The sequence below is a fragment of the Gambusia affinis genome, linkage group LG05 (genome assembly GCF_019740435.1).
Source record: "Gambusia affinis linkage group LG05, SWU_Gaff_1.0, whole genome shotgun sequence".
Lineage (NCBI taxonomy): Eukaryota > Metazoa > Chordata > Actinopteri > Cyprinodontiformes > Poeciliidae > Gambusia > Gambusia affinis.
The window spans coordinates 23,535,993-23,549,103 of NC_057872.1; the positions used below are offsets into that span (position 1 = coordinate 23,535,993).

The 13,111-nt window shown below is 37.7% G+C and overlaps 1 protein-coding gene across 2 annotated transcripts in view; it reads left to right on the plus strand.

Moving 5' to 3' along the window:
* Positions 1–13,111, plus strand: part of znf385d (zinc finger protein 385D) — a 141,135-nt gene that overhangs the window by 32,406 nt on the left and 95,618 nt on the right. The window lies entirely within an intron of this gene.

The window sequence follows — 13,111 nt, forward strand, 5'->3', positions numbered from 1 at the left end:
TTATTTTAGGATTAACAGATTAAAAAAATGCAAAAAAGTGATTAGTAGAAGATTTTTACCTTTATTTTTTATTTTTATACAGGATGAAGCTAAAATAGTGCGACTTGAGGACTTCTGGGTAGAACAGATTTCTAGACAAATATATGTAAATGTTTATCTTTGGGATTAATTTCTGCCTTTTTTGAGTTTATACTCCAGTTAGTGATTAATCGGTTACTAAATTAGTTGACGATTAATCACGATTAATTGTTAAAATTGAAGTGGTTAAGAACTTTTTCTTAAAGAAAACATAATGTGGGATAACTTGTCTTTTGACGAGACACATTCAGATAAAGATTTGAGATTTTATTGATTATCTAGAACTCCACCCATAAAATCCTTTAATTTAAGACTTTGTGTCAGCTGTCATTTGCTCTGTCCTACTCAGCAGTCGGTTTTTCCAATAAATGCCAGGGACACACTGACCTACCCGCCTTATAGTTTGGCTGGCCGCTTCCTCTTCAAGGTTTGTTTTCACCCACTGTTCTGACTAAATCCCTGAAAAAAGCCCTTTTCCTGGCAGGTTTAATTAGGTTTTAAGTTGTCCAAAACGCAGCAAAAACCAAAACCAGTCAGCGTCATTGACAATCCTTTGAAGTTTGAGTGTTTTAGCGCCGCACCAACCACAACACTCATCATTTAGCTTGTAGATCGTGAGTTAAATGAACAAATATCTCACCTACTTTTATAGGTATTATTAATTTTATCTTAATTAATATAACCTTATGCATCAACGTCTGAATGGATACATTTCTGTTTGCAGCTGCATCGGTTACAAAACAGCAGACCCCTCTTTAAAAACCACAGCTTACTCTTCTTGTTTAGATAGATGCCATCTCCTACTCACATTGCCATTTTCCTGATTTACAACCGGCAATGGCTTTTTAAAACAGACTGGATGAAAGGCGGAGGTCGCTGGGAAGTCAGCAGCACATCAGTGTTCAATTAGACCCCGTTAAAACTTGGAACTTTTTAAGTTTGGCAGAGGAAAAGTCCCAAACGTCTCCCCCCTGATCTGACATCTCAAACAGGGAGTGGGGAGTGAATAATCCCCGCTGTATTTTAGGGAATGACTAGCGCTGGCAGTGGAGTGCAAATTAACTGAAATTCATCTGAAACGCCTTTTGTCTTAGATCACATTGTTTTTGTATCCGTCAGACTTCCTGTGTTCTTTGTGGAAATTGCTCAGCCCTTGTTTTGACTCCACTTTCTCGTCTCGCAGTGATTTCATTGCGAATAATTTGCTTTTAACACGTTCTTCATTAGTTGCCCGTCGCTGTTATGTATAAACATAAGGAGGAGAGTCACAATCAGATAAAAGCAGCTCCGCTTTGTTGAGATAAGAAAGCTCTTTCCTTTACAAAAAAAAGGAGTCTTTAAACTTTAATGCCCGTTTTTATCTTAGCATGTTGGTTAATGTCTCCTCCGTCTGATCTCTCTAAGAGGAAGCAGACTTGTCTTTTACTCAAGTGATGAGCTTTTGACATCAATTTGTGTTTGTTAGACTGCAGCAAGGCATCCTCCCCCAAAGATCAATACCTCGACTCATCTCTCTTATGCTCTGTGCCTTTACAAGCTGTACAGACAGATAAAGTGTAAAAGAAAGAGCAAGACACAGACTGAAGGGACAGGGATGGGGGGGAGCTGGAGGGAGAATCAAAACAGCTAAAGCGGCAGAGTAAATCTGGAATTGGTTTTATTGTTGGAGCATGACTTTCATGATGTTGGCTGCTTGGCCTGCGTGATATTTTTTTCTCAGTTCAAGGTTACCAGACTGAAAATATTCTTATTGTAGAACATGAAGTGAGGAGTTCACTGACAGGACATTCAGTGTAATTTACATGTTCCCAGTCTAATAAAAGCAATCAGGTGAAACGATGAAAAAAGGTTCTGTTTCTGCCCTCGTTATTTTCTATATTCAAAGCTTTTGTCCAACTATTTCACTTTAAGTCCTTTATTATTAGAGCAGACGCTACACCCCTCTTAAATCCAAATTAAATTCAATAAAATGCACAGATCTGAATATATTCTGCAGGAGAATTACAGAGTGGAACAGCTCTTCTCAGAGGGCAATGAGACGACATGCCACACATTTAAATTTTAAAACTATGACAAACTGAACAAGGTTGAACAAAATACAACTCACCGTAAGAAAAATAGTGGGGTTTAAAGGGTAACTAATCCTCTGAAAGCTAAAAATTATAAATTTTGGAAAGTTTCTGCAAAGTGGGCGGAGCCAAAAGACGCGACAGAGTGTGGAGGAGGGGGTTAACGCCGTGTTCTTGTCTATGGTTGTCACGACAACAACTTTATCGCTGGATTTAGCGATTTTTCAGACTCTTCTGGTGATTTTGTTTTTTCAAAACAACTAGTGTTAAAGGTAGCGACTCTTATTCCGTGTTGTTGGAGACAACGAAGGCAGCCTGTCTGTCCTGAGTGGGCAGCGAGAGCGGCCATTAGCCGCCATTAGCTTCTCCCGCTTCACAGTAACGGCCTTCGAACAATGCTCACCAGTCGCCATGGCAACGATCGCAACAACTGGGGTGGGGGGTGGCAGGGGCTGTGCTTTCATGGACTTCTTGCGTGTTTTTTTATGTTTTATTAAAGAACAACGTACAAGTATGCAGAAAACGGTTAACCATATAAGAGTAGTCTCAAGGGTTATTACAACATCATGCACATAAAATGAAGTTAGATAATACTAAAACGATTTCATCTTAGTTACGATTTCTCACTTATTAATAATTGCAAAACATTATTAATAATATTCTGCGATATAAAATCTGGTTAGCAAAAACTCACCTCATTTTCTAACTTTTTTTTCTGACTAGAAACATTAAAACTCTGATGTGATGTTTTCCCTAGACAAAAGTTTTGATTCCCAAGGTAAACTGAATGCACCCTCACACCCTGATTCTCCAAACAGAAATTGCTCAGAGGATCAAAAGTACTCCAAACGAGAAAACAAAACAAAAAAAAGTGAAATGAAGTATCCTTCTCAGGACAGGCTCTGGTGGAAGGAGCCGCGCAATCAATCAAAGCCGACCGAACATAGTGTCTAATAAATCAGTTTGTGACCAAAGCAGAAATGTTCTTGGCAATCTGCATTTATACTGTCAGGCAGAGCCAGATTTTGCTCTGAAAACAATTTCAACCCGTACTCAGAGCAACTTGGAGAGCTTCATTTGTCTGAGTGGTTGAGATTCGCTCATGACGGTGATGGACAGATCAATTCTTCCAAGCGTGCCCGGCCTCCTCCCAACGCTTTTACCAAGGATCTCTCAGAGTGCCGCTATTTCTGGGTCAGCTTGAATGTAGCGAACAAGAGCTTGGTGTCGATCCATGCATGACACATCGCTGTTAGAGATTTTTTTATTAATTTTTATTGTTATGTCAAGCAAAGAGAATTTTTAGTGTAAATATTTAATTAGTCACAAAAAAGTGGCTGTTCAAACAAGCCTGTGAAAAACTAAAGATGTATTTGCGATAAAAGGCGATGAGTGTCAGAATCCGTGTTAACATTTCAAAATAAAACAAGATAAAACAAAAAAATCTGGTGGTGTTTCTTTTTAAACTAATTTAGAAAAACAAGTATTACAAAATATAAAACAGTGTATTTTAAAAAAAATAATATATATATTATCATCAGCCTGAAAAAGTTTAAGAAACTCTGCCATGGATTTATCCTAACCTGTTCCTGTATAGGTCACTTTTAAAGCACATCTGTGACTAAATCAAACACAATATAAATTACAGGAACATGAACCGTTTCATATTTGGGGAACTACCTACGATATTTTACATGACAAGAAACCATAAAAGGAAAGAACACGGCCGCTTCGGTGTTTCCCTTTTCAGGCTTGGATCGGATTTAACTAGAATATTTCTTTGTCCAGGTTCAATTATTTTTAAGCAGCTGAGCTAATAAATTATTCGTGTCATGTACTCCGCCCTGTACTCAGCACAAGTGAAATGCAATATGTCATTAACGTCTTTTTTCTGCCACACCTATCAAAGGAGCTGCAACGAAATGACAACAGAAATAAAAAGAGAAAAAAATCAGCATTTAATAAATAAATATTTATTTTTTATTTGTTTGGGCTCTAAGAGTCATAGTGAGTCATTCGTGAGGAGAAAGTGGAAACAAGACAGAACTCTGGTTGGCTTGTAGAGTACAGAGTTACACTGCTGGCTGATGATTGTGGAGCGTTTATGAACTGTGTTGCTACATAAAACTGCACAATGTCAAATGTGGCTTGTGAGTAGCCCACCTTCATGTCCTCTGGAGGCATTGCGGCCTGTTTTTCTCCCACTAAGCCCTCTGGAATCGAGTCTGGTTTCCCACCATTTCCTCTCCAAGTGTTTTGCATCACTAAATGAGCAGCAAAACGGGCGGCAGATAACCGCTTATACCTGCAGCGAACAGGACTGACTCAACAAGGGGTATTTTTGGGGGCTTTTATTGTGACATCTGATGTACCATATAGAACAAGTGGCAGTACTTTCAGAAAAGGGGGGAATTAAGGTGAAGAACATGAAGGTTTCCAGTTACAATGATGAGTCATTTGAAAACACATTTGAAAGGCGTTTTATTTTGGAGGATGTTGACAAAAGCTATCGAATAGTCCTTTTTTTTTTTTGCCATGCTGAGGCGACTGAAAGCCTGTGGCAGTGGAGGAATACACTAAAACTGCAGGAGAATCATTTGGAGTTGGCGTTAGATTGGAATAAAAATGGGATTTCAGGTAATACGGCTGAATATGCTGCAGCTCCACGGTTCAAAACTGTTGATCCACTCTTCTCTCTTTATAACTTTTTTTTCTCCCACCATTTAATTTCTCAGCAGAGAGGATCAAAGTGTTCCTGCAATAGTTGCAACACCCACCACCAACCATCCTTATTTTTTTCCCCAGTGAAATCTTGTAATTGAAAACAGATATCGGAGTTACAACATGCTGAGTGGATTGAACTGAACTCTTCACTTTAACGTCTTTTACGTCCATTACACCGGCTGTTTGTACTCAAGGGTTAAATATACTGCAGATCTTCTACAAGTCTGTTGTTTGATTGCGTCATCTATTGGGGCAGAGCCAGGGACCTAAAACGGCTCAACATCCTGATAAAAAAAGGCCAGTTCTGTTCTGGTTCTGTTCTGGGGACAACTGTGGAACCTCTGGAGATTATTATGCAAAGAAAGATTGTTAGTAAAATAAAGGAAATTATGGACAACCCTGATCATCCTCTTCACAAGACTGTCTTTGGAAAGTAGATCATCTTCAGTCAGAGGCTTGTTCAGATTTAGAGCAGTACAGACTGCTACAGGAGATCTTTCCTGCCAACAGCTATCACTTCCTCCAATAACTCTGAAGAATCTTAATTATTGAGTTACAACATTTAAATTTCTTTGAGGATTAATAAAGCATTTTTGAATTTGAATTCTATTAAGATATTCGCCCTTTCTTCTGACGTCACGCACTCCAGAACCCCGCCCACTGCGCCGTGACAGACGTAACAACCAAGGGCTCCTTTAAAGCTAATCTAAAAACAGACATCTGTAGCCCGATGTCGCTTTTATTTAGTTGATTTCATTTAAAAAAAATGGTCATATGGTGCTGCACAAACAGACAAGGATGCAAACCATCTTGTCATTTTATAATTTTTAATGAGGAAAGATCCTGCAGCGATGGACAGTAGCCCTAAATAATAATGATTGGCAGCCCTCGGTATAATCACGGATTCGCTTTTTACAAGGTAAGATGATTAACGTTCATATACTTTATCAATAGGTAATATTAGAAAAGATATCAAATATCGCATTATGGAGAAAATACGTGTGTAATCATTAGTTACCATGGAGACGGTGCGCAAAGTCAGGTAGCTTAGCATGTATGGAAATAACTGGTTCTCGTCTTTTGTACGTTTTTAATGTTGTCCGATGTAAGGATCACCTGCTGTTTATGACATAGTGACATAAATCATGTGGTGTGAATTCAGGGAAAGTCGGTAATTTGATCAACACGTCAAGAGGGAGGAAGCACGGGTCGGTTTCTAAGCTAGCGGTTTCCAACTGTTGAAAATACCGCCGTCTATGAGCCCCAACCAGGTGTTTTACGTTCACAGATAAATTAGCTCGACTCCAACAAGTAGAAGCCATGAATAAACTGGTAAAAACAATTTGGGAAAACAATTTCAGTCGCTCTGTTCAAGACTCCCGTCCCTTCCGACGTCATTGGAATGATTTAGTGACGTATTAGAAAGCATCAATAGTGGAGTGATAGTGTCAAAAGGTGGGTACTAGTGGGTGTTCTTTGCTCAAAAGAATGGTATAAATTACAAAAAAAGAGCTGGAGTTTTCCTTTAAAACTGTAGTTGTGGATCTCTGGATCGCTTTAAGGCGTAATAAGCAACCCGATGCCTGGATTACGCAGTACAAGTTGTCTAATTGTTGATCAACAATTACACAACTGGAGAAATTTCTGTATTTCTCTACAACTGCTACTTCCTCTCATGGGAACAAGAAAATAAACTCATTTATTTTATGATTTCCAGCCCAGGACATTATGAAAATAATCTGGTCTACATTTGTTTCTACATTCAAGTATGTGAAAATCCCCCGTGTGTAAATACAGAAAACAAAATGTCCAAAAAACCTATTTAGTCACTGCAAAACCACAAAACGTTTGCAAGTAATTTTGCTCTAGTTTCTAGTGCCAATATCTCAGTTCAGTTGAAGTAAAACATAACAACAACAAGTAACTTTTTTTAGAAAGATACAGAAGCTTATTTTAAGTTAATTATTCCTTAATATTGATGAAAAAGTCACTTGCAACACAAGCAGATTATTTTATTTATATTAAAACATTTTCCCATGGTGTAAGTGAAATAATCTGTGAATGAAACTAATAATTTTTCATCTAAGAAATTATTGATTCTAAATAAGCTCCCATATATTGCTTAAAAGTTACTTATGACATAGTTTTGTCTTATTTTGTGTGTATTAAGATGTTTCTACTAGAAACTAGATTAAAATTATTTGGTAAGATTTTTTGTTTTGCAGTATTGTACCTCTGTCTCTTGTAAATCTTAGGTATAAATGTTCTGTATCATTCATTTAGTTATTTATTTATTTATTTTGTTAAATGCAAAATGTTTATTTTGGCTTGAGTACTGCTCTAAGTTTGTTGTTCTTTCAGGAAATGGCGTAATTTAGATTAATCGATTACTAAATTAGTTGACTATTATTTCTAGAGTGCTCCGGACGTCACGTGACCAAGTTTGTGTACGCCGCCATATTGGCGGAGAACAGCAACCAGGAAGCACACAATTCAATGAGAACAATGGATGGCAGCAATTAACTTAACTTTTGGATAGCGACAAACTAATTCAAAAATCAATTAATCAGGTAGCAGGCGGCGCCGGACTCCTGACCTTTATTAATCAACTTTCCCTCGGACTCCACCGGAGATTCACTGAAGGCCTACAACAATGGACTCAGTCGAAATTCTGTTACAGAGTTTAACACAACGGGATAATTTCGTTTTTTCTACAGTGGTGAGTAGCTCTGGCAGTAAAACCCTTCAGCATAGGACAGTGACACCGAGCAACATTTTTCTCAGCTTTGGAAGGCATAAAAACTGTGAACACCAACCAATATAGCAACAGCTAGCAATACTATTGGAAAAGATATTATTAAATTATGTTCGCCTTACCATGAAATCCATTGAATGACGGGATCCAGCACTTTGTTTACTTCACTACGCTCCGAGCTCATTTAATCGCAGAAGTCCGTATTTTCCTCCTAACTGGATCTTTAGGGATGTAATAAAATGTTCCCTTGGTGGTTTGTGTATCCAGAGGCACAGCATGGCTCAACCGTTGTTGTCAAACTGGAGACTAGTTAGTTACTCTGTGTACCTTGTTTACATCGTTTTTCCTGTCAATATGGTGGCTGGTGGTTGTCTCCTGAAACTCCCCAGTTTGCTGTTTTTAGCTGTTGTCAACATAATTGGCTGAATCCTAAATGACTGGATCTTAAAAACTGGATGCAGTCCTTCTCTTCTCATTATCGACGCTAACAAAGTCAGGAAAAGTTTTGATTAAAAAAAGACATGGAGGGATGGGGAAGTTATGTTAAAGGTTAGTTATGTTAGCTTGACTTTGACAACCTAACATGTAGATGTGCTGCAGAATTAAGTTTGTTTAGGTCCAGTTTAAAATTAAAAAATAAAAAGTCAACCCACACTCAAACTCTGTCAGATTGTCAGTAGTGCAAATTAGCTAATCAACCACTGCTTTGTTCAGACGATCAAACATGCAAACAAAATTGATTATCAAACAATGTAATCCAAAAAAAAACATCAAACCTGAAAACATAAAACTGTAACGAACTGAATGTTCTGTTCTTTGTGTGGGAAATGTTTGCGTGTTTTTGGATACATTAGTAGAGCAACAATAAAAAAGAATACAAGTGGCTTTGAGTTGTTCTTCAACGGGTTTTTCTGTGTTGTTTTTGCTTTTTCTGCATGTACTGCACTGAATTAGTAATACGTACAGTACAGACCAGAATTCATTTAGAAGGCGTGTCCAAACTTTTGGTCTGTACTGTACATCTCCAGGTTTAATTTTGTTAATGAAATTGTTTTACTGTGACGGCACTGCTATGGATTCCCTGTATAAGGATCGTCTTTTTTCCCTCCAATGTTCAATCAATCAATCAATCAAACTTTATTTGTATAGCACATTTCAGCAGCAAGGCATGTTGTGCACATGTGCAAAATTTCCAGATGTAAAGAATAACTCGCGACGTTTCTTTACTAGACGCATTCTGAGGAAAATATGCATGTTTACTGAACTTGGTTAAAACCTGTTTCTTTTCAGGGGGTCAGCATCTTTATTTAAATTTTAAGGGAAAGACAATCAGATATCTTTGGTAGATTATAGATTTTAGCACTCACCTCCATTTTTTTCCAGCTTCTCTTCTCTCCATTTCCTCTATTTGTTTTGTGAAAAACAAGTCAAGAGTGTCCCTGTTGATCAGATAGCCCTATAACTAATGAAAAGCGTCACTGAAGTGACAGCAAGATTAATGAAGTATCTTGGGCTGCGCTTGCATTTGGTGCACCGGGGTTTTTCCTGCAGAGTTGCTGTCGTGGGCTAACTGCTATTTATGGTGACAAATAATGCCCCGTTCTGCCACCAACACCTGGAGTCAAGGTTAAAAAACACATTCCCCTCGACAGGATGAGGGAACGTGGACGAAGGGTGGAAGATGGAAGTTAGCAAGCAGAGACAAGGACAGGTGGCTTTTCTGATGCACAGTAAACTTATTTCCTGAAAACTGGGCGCAGTGGGAGGGCGCCAGGAGAGACGGTGGGCGGCGGACAGGAAGAATGGCAATGAAGGATTAATTGAAAACATCTTTGAAATACAAAGTAGTCGAGGCAGAGGACTCCAAAGGAGATGATATCAGAGAGGAGTGAAAAACAGCTTTTAGTCGTCATTATTTGCATGTTTTTATTTCACCTAAGTGCATGCAGCTGGCAGTGTTGCTGCAAGACTGAACACAAAGATGTGTGTGAATGTGTGTGTGGAGCTCAGACCCACATCACTTTGATTAAGACGGTATCTTATTTGTAGTCGATACCAGCGGCCAAACCTCGGGAGCGGTCAATTTCAACTGACCTTCAGCAGCAGCGTTACAGTCAGACTGTGTGTGTGTGTGTGTGTGTGTGAGACAGAGAGTGGGGAAAAAACATCCAGGCAGACAGACGTTAAGCACGTGTGGGAATACGGGACCACAAAACTCACTTGACTCAATGACAGACATAAACACTGCTGACGTTCTTCTGTTGTCAGGCTGCAAAAACAGCAAGAGGTGCAACAAAAAACACACAAACAAAAGTACGGAGCCCCCTAGGGGACATGGAGGATGTTGTTTTTTTGTTTTTTTACATTAAGTTTTTCGTTCTCTGGCCTCAATGTACTGATCAGTTCACACAGCATAACTGAAAGTCTTTCTTACGATGGCGGCCGTAATTTCTGCTATAAAATAAGGCTTTTGTAAGATTTCTATGTATATTAATATCTTGATGTCTGAAGTTTTATATCTTTTTCTTTTGGACAGAAATGATCACTAAATCCACTTCTCCATTGTTAAATGTCCTTGTACTCCAAGCTGAGAAAACGATTTGTGGTTGACCTGCCATCCAGAAAACACTTGCTATATTCTTGTTAATTGTACAGAAGGCTCTACTAATGTTTTTCAAAGATATAGAGTTGTATAATCTTGTTTTACTTTTACTTTATAGCTTTATGTTTTTGCAGTGTGGTAATCAGTATTTATGGGTGTGGTAATTAATGGGATGTTTGACAGGTTGTTTGTGTTTTCTTTAACCTTTGAAAGCTGGTGTAGCGTTGAGTGACGGATCTTTGATAATCACCTGTCCTTCTTCGGTTTACATAAATTATGACAGATTCAGTTTAAACTTTTCAATGACGTACAGTTTGAGCGTCTCCACCAGAATTTCTCTGAAACATTCGCAGTCTGACTGATGTTGACATTGTTATTTATATGTATCTCTTTGTTACGTAAGCATCTTTCTGTCGGCATGAATTTGCCCGCATGTTTGTTGTATAAATTTGTTTCGATGAACATGTCATCTGTGTTTGTATCTGTGTGCGTTTGTTTTTCTCAGAGCAGCCTGCTGTAGGTGTCTCTGGAGCTTTTTCTCTGCAGATCAGAGCGTGTGTAGTTGACGCACACGGCTTGTTTTGTGACTAGAGATTCTGCGAGTCTTTGTGTGTTTGTGAAGACTCGAGATAAAAGCGAGCAGCCATGTTTCATAGCGGCAGTCTGATATTTGTGCCTGTTGAGTTTGATTACAGCCAGGCAAAAAAAGTGAGTGGGGAAAAAAGCAAAAATTATAAAAAGTGACAAAGTGAAAGAAAAACAAGACAGATGGGAGGTGAAATTCAACAACAAAAGGCATTCTGGGACTGAGAGGGTGAGCGTTCAAGAGAAAATAAAAGAGTGAGTGTCATCCACAAGGGGTGATGGAAGACAAAAAGGCTGATTAAATCAGTGCACTTACTGTGTTACTGTCACTCTAATCCTATAATCAGATTTCTCTAACATCAAGCTAATAATCAAGCTGGTATCTGTAATTAAATTCTCAACTGTCTTCCCTTTGGACAGCTGTGTCACTGTGACAACCAAACAGGAGCCAGAAAAAAGAAAGATCATTATGCAAAGCGGTAATTTACTCCACTGAAAATAGCCAAGCGCCGATGCTGAGTAAGACTGGAGCAAACACCAAGTGGGGCGACTTGAAAGTCGTTTATTTTTAAAAGTCACGCTTCACGCATGCTGGGAGATTTCTGTAGAGACGGCTAGCTAGCAGAGCTAGCAGCACAAATTCTCCATCACAGACTGAAATACACAATCAATCAATCAATCAATCAATCAATCAATCAATCAATCAATCAATCAATCAATCAACATGGTGCTCATACGCGACCAGAGGAGGGTAGAGTAACCAAAATTATACTCAAGCAAGAGCAACACTGCTTCAGCATATTTTTACTCAAGTAGGAGTAAAAAAGAATAATCGATCAAATTATCAATCATTTAATATTTAAAATGTTACATAACCAGTTGGACCAAAATACAGCTCTGGAAAAATTAAGAGGCAACTTAAAATGATCAGTTTATCTGATTTTACTTTTTATAGGCATATGTTTGAGTAAAATGAACATTGTTCTTTTATTCTACGAACTACTGACAACATGTCTCTGAAATTACAAGCAGAAATTCATTCATCTCATTTTATTTACAGAAAATGAGAAATGGTCAAAATAACGAAAAAGATGCAGTACTTGTTTTCTTTAATGCAAAGAAAACAAGTTTATATTAATTTAGAAGCAACAATATTAATGTTTTACGTAACAAGCAATAACAAAATCAGGCAAAATATGTTTTTTTCAAATTAGTTTCTTTCAATGAAAAAAAAAACTTTTGAAAATAAGTAAATTTGGTTCTAAATGGTCCAAAGTTATGGGACAGACTAAATTTTTGCTACATATTCAAAGTTTTATGTATCAGAAGAATGCAAGCTAAAATCAGACCAAAAGTAAAGCGTTTTATATATTCAGTCAAAATGAAGTTTAAAATTAAAACAAACATGTGGGGAGATTAATTGGTGTTTTAATCTGGGTCAGATTTCCGTTTAAACCCGAGAAGTGAAACAAAAAAAAGTGAATTACCGTAGTAGTCTTTAAACTACACTATAAAAATGCTGTTGCACAACAATCAGAGTTCAGCAGCATATTTTTCATTTTGCTCCCATTGTTGCGTTTGAGGCTTTATAAGCAAGAATAATGGTGAAATTGAGCCAACATAGTAAATCTGCAGCTGCAAAACCCAAAAAGATGCCAAAAACGCCCCGCAGAGGAGGAGAGGAATGATTGGTTGTAAATAAAATATGAATGTCGTTATTGTTATTGTGAAAACATGGCTTTAACTTAGAGTCCATGGTTACATTTGAAGTGTTTTATTTTTATATAGGTTTGTGTTTGTGGGCGGATTGACTCCAATAACAATATTTAAATTTGAGATTTTTTCTATTTCACACATGATCACAATTATACACAAAGGCTCAAATACATGCACTAGTATTTATCAGTGTTTCCACTACTTTGAATTTAGTTTAGTCAATTTGTTCTCTATTTGCTTTGTTTTTTGTTTTTTTTTTACATATTTTACCGGTTTTTTTTCTGTGCCTCAGTTTTCTCCATCAGCTGTTTCTCATTGCTTTAATTACTCACTGCAGCATTATTTAGTCACTTCTCCAGTGTATAAACTTCTCCGCTCAGTCACTAGTAGTTCGATTTTCTGGTTCCTTTCCCAACATTCTCTGTAATTACCAACTTATTTATTAAAAACCACGATTATTCAAACTTAAATCAGTCTCAAAATATCACAAAATGTAGTAAAATCGCACGTTTAACTTAAAGCACACCAGCTTTTTGGGGCATTCAATGTCTGTGGCATAATTCATGTTGGATGTTTTATTAT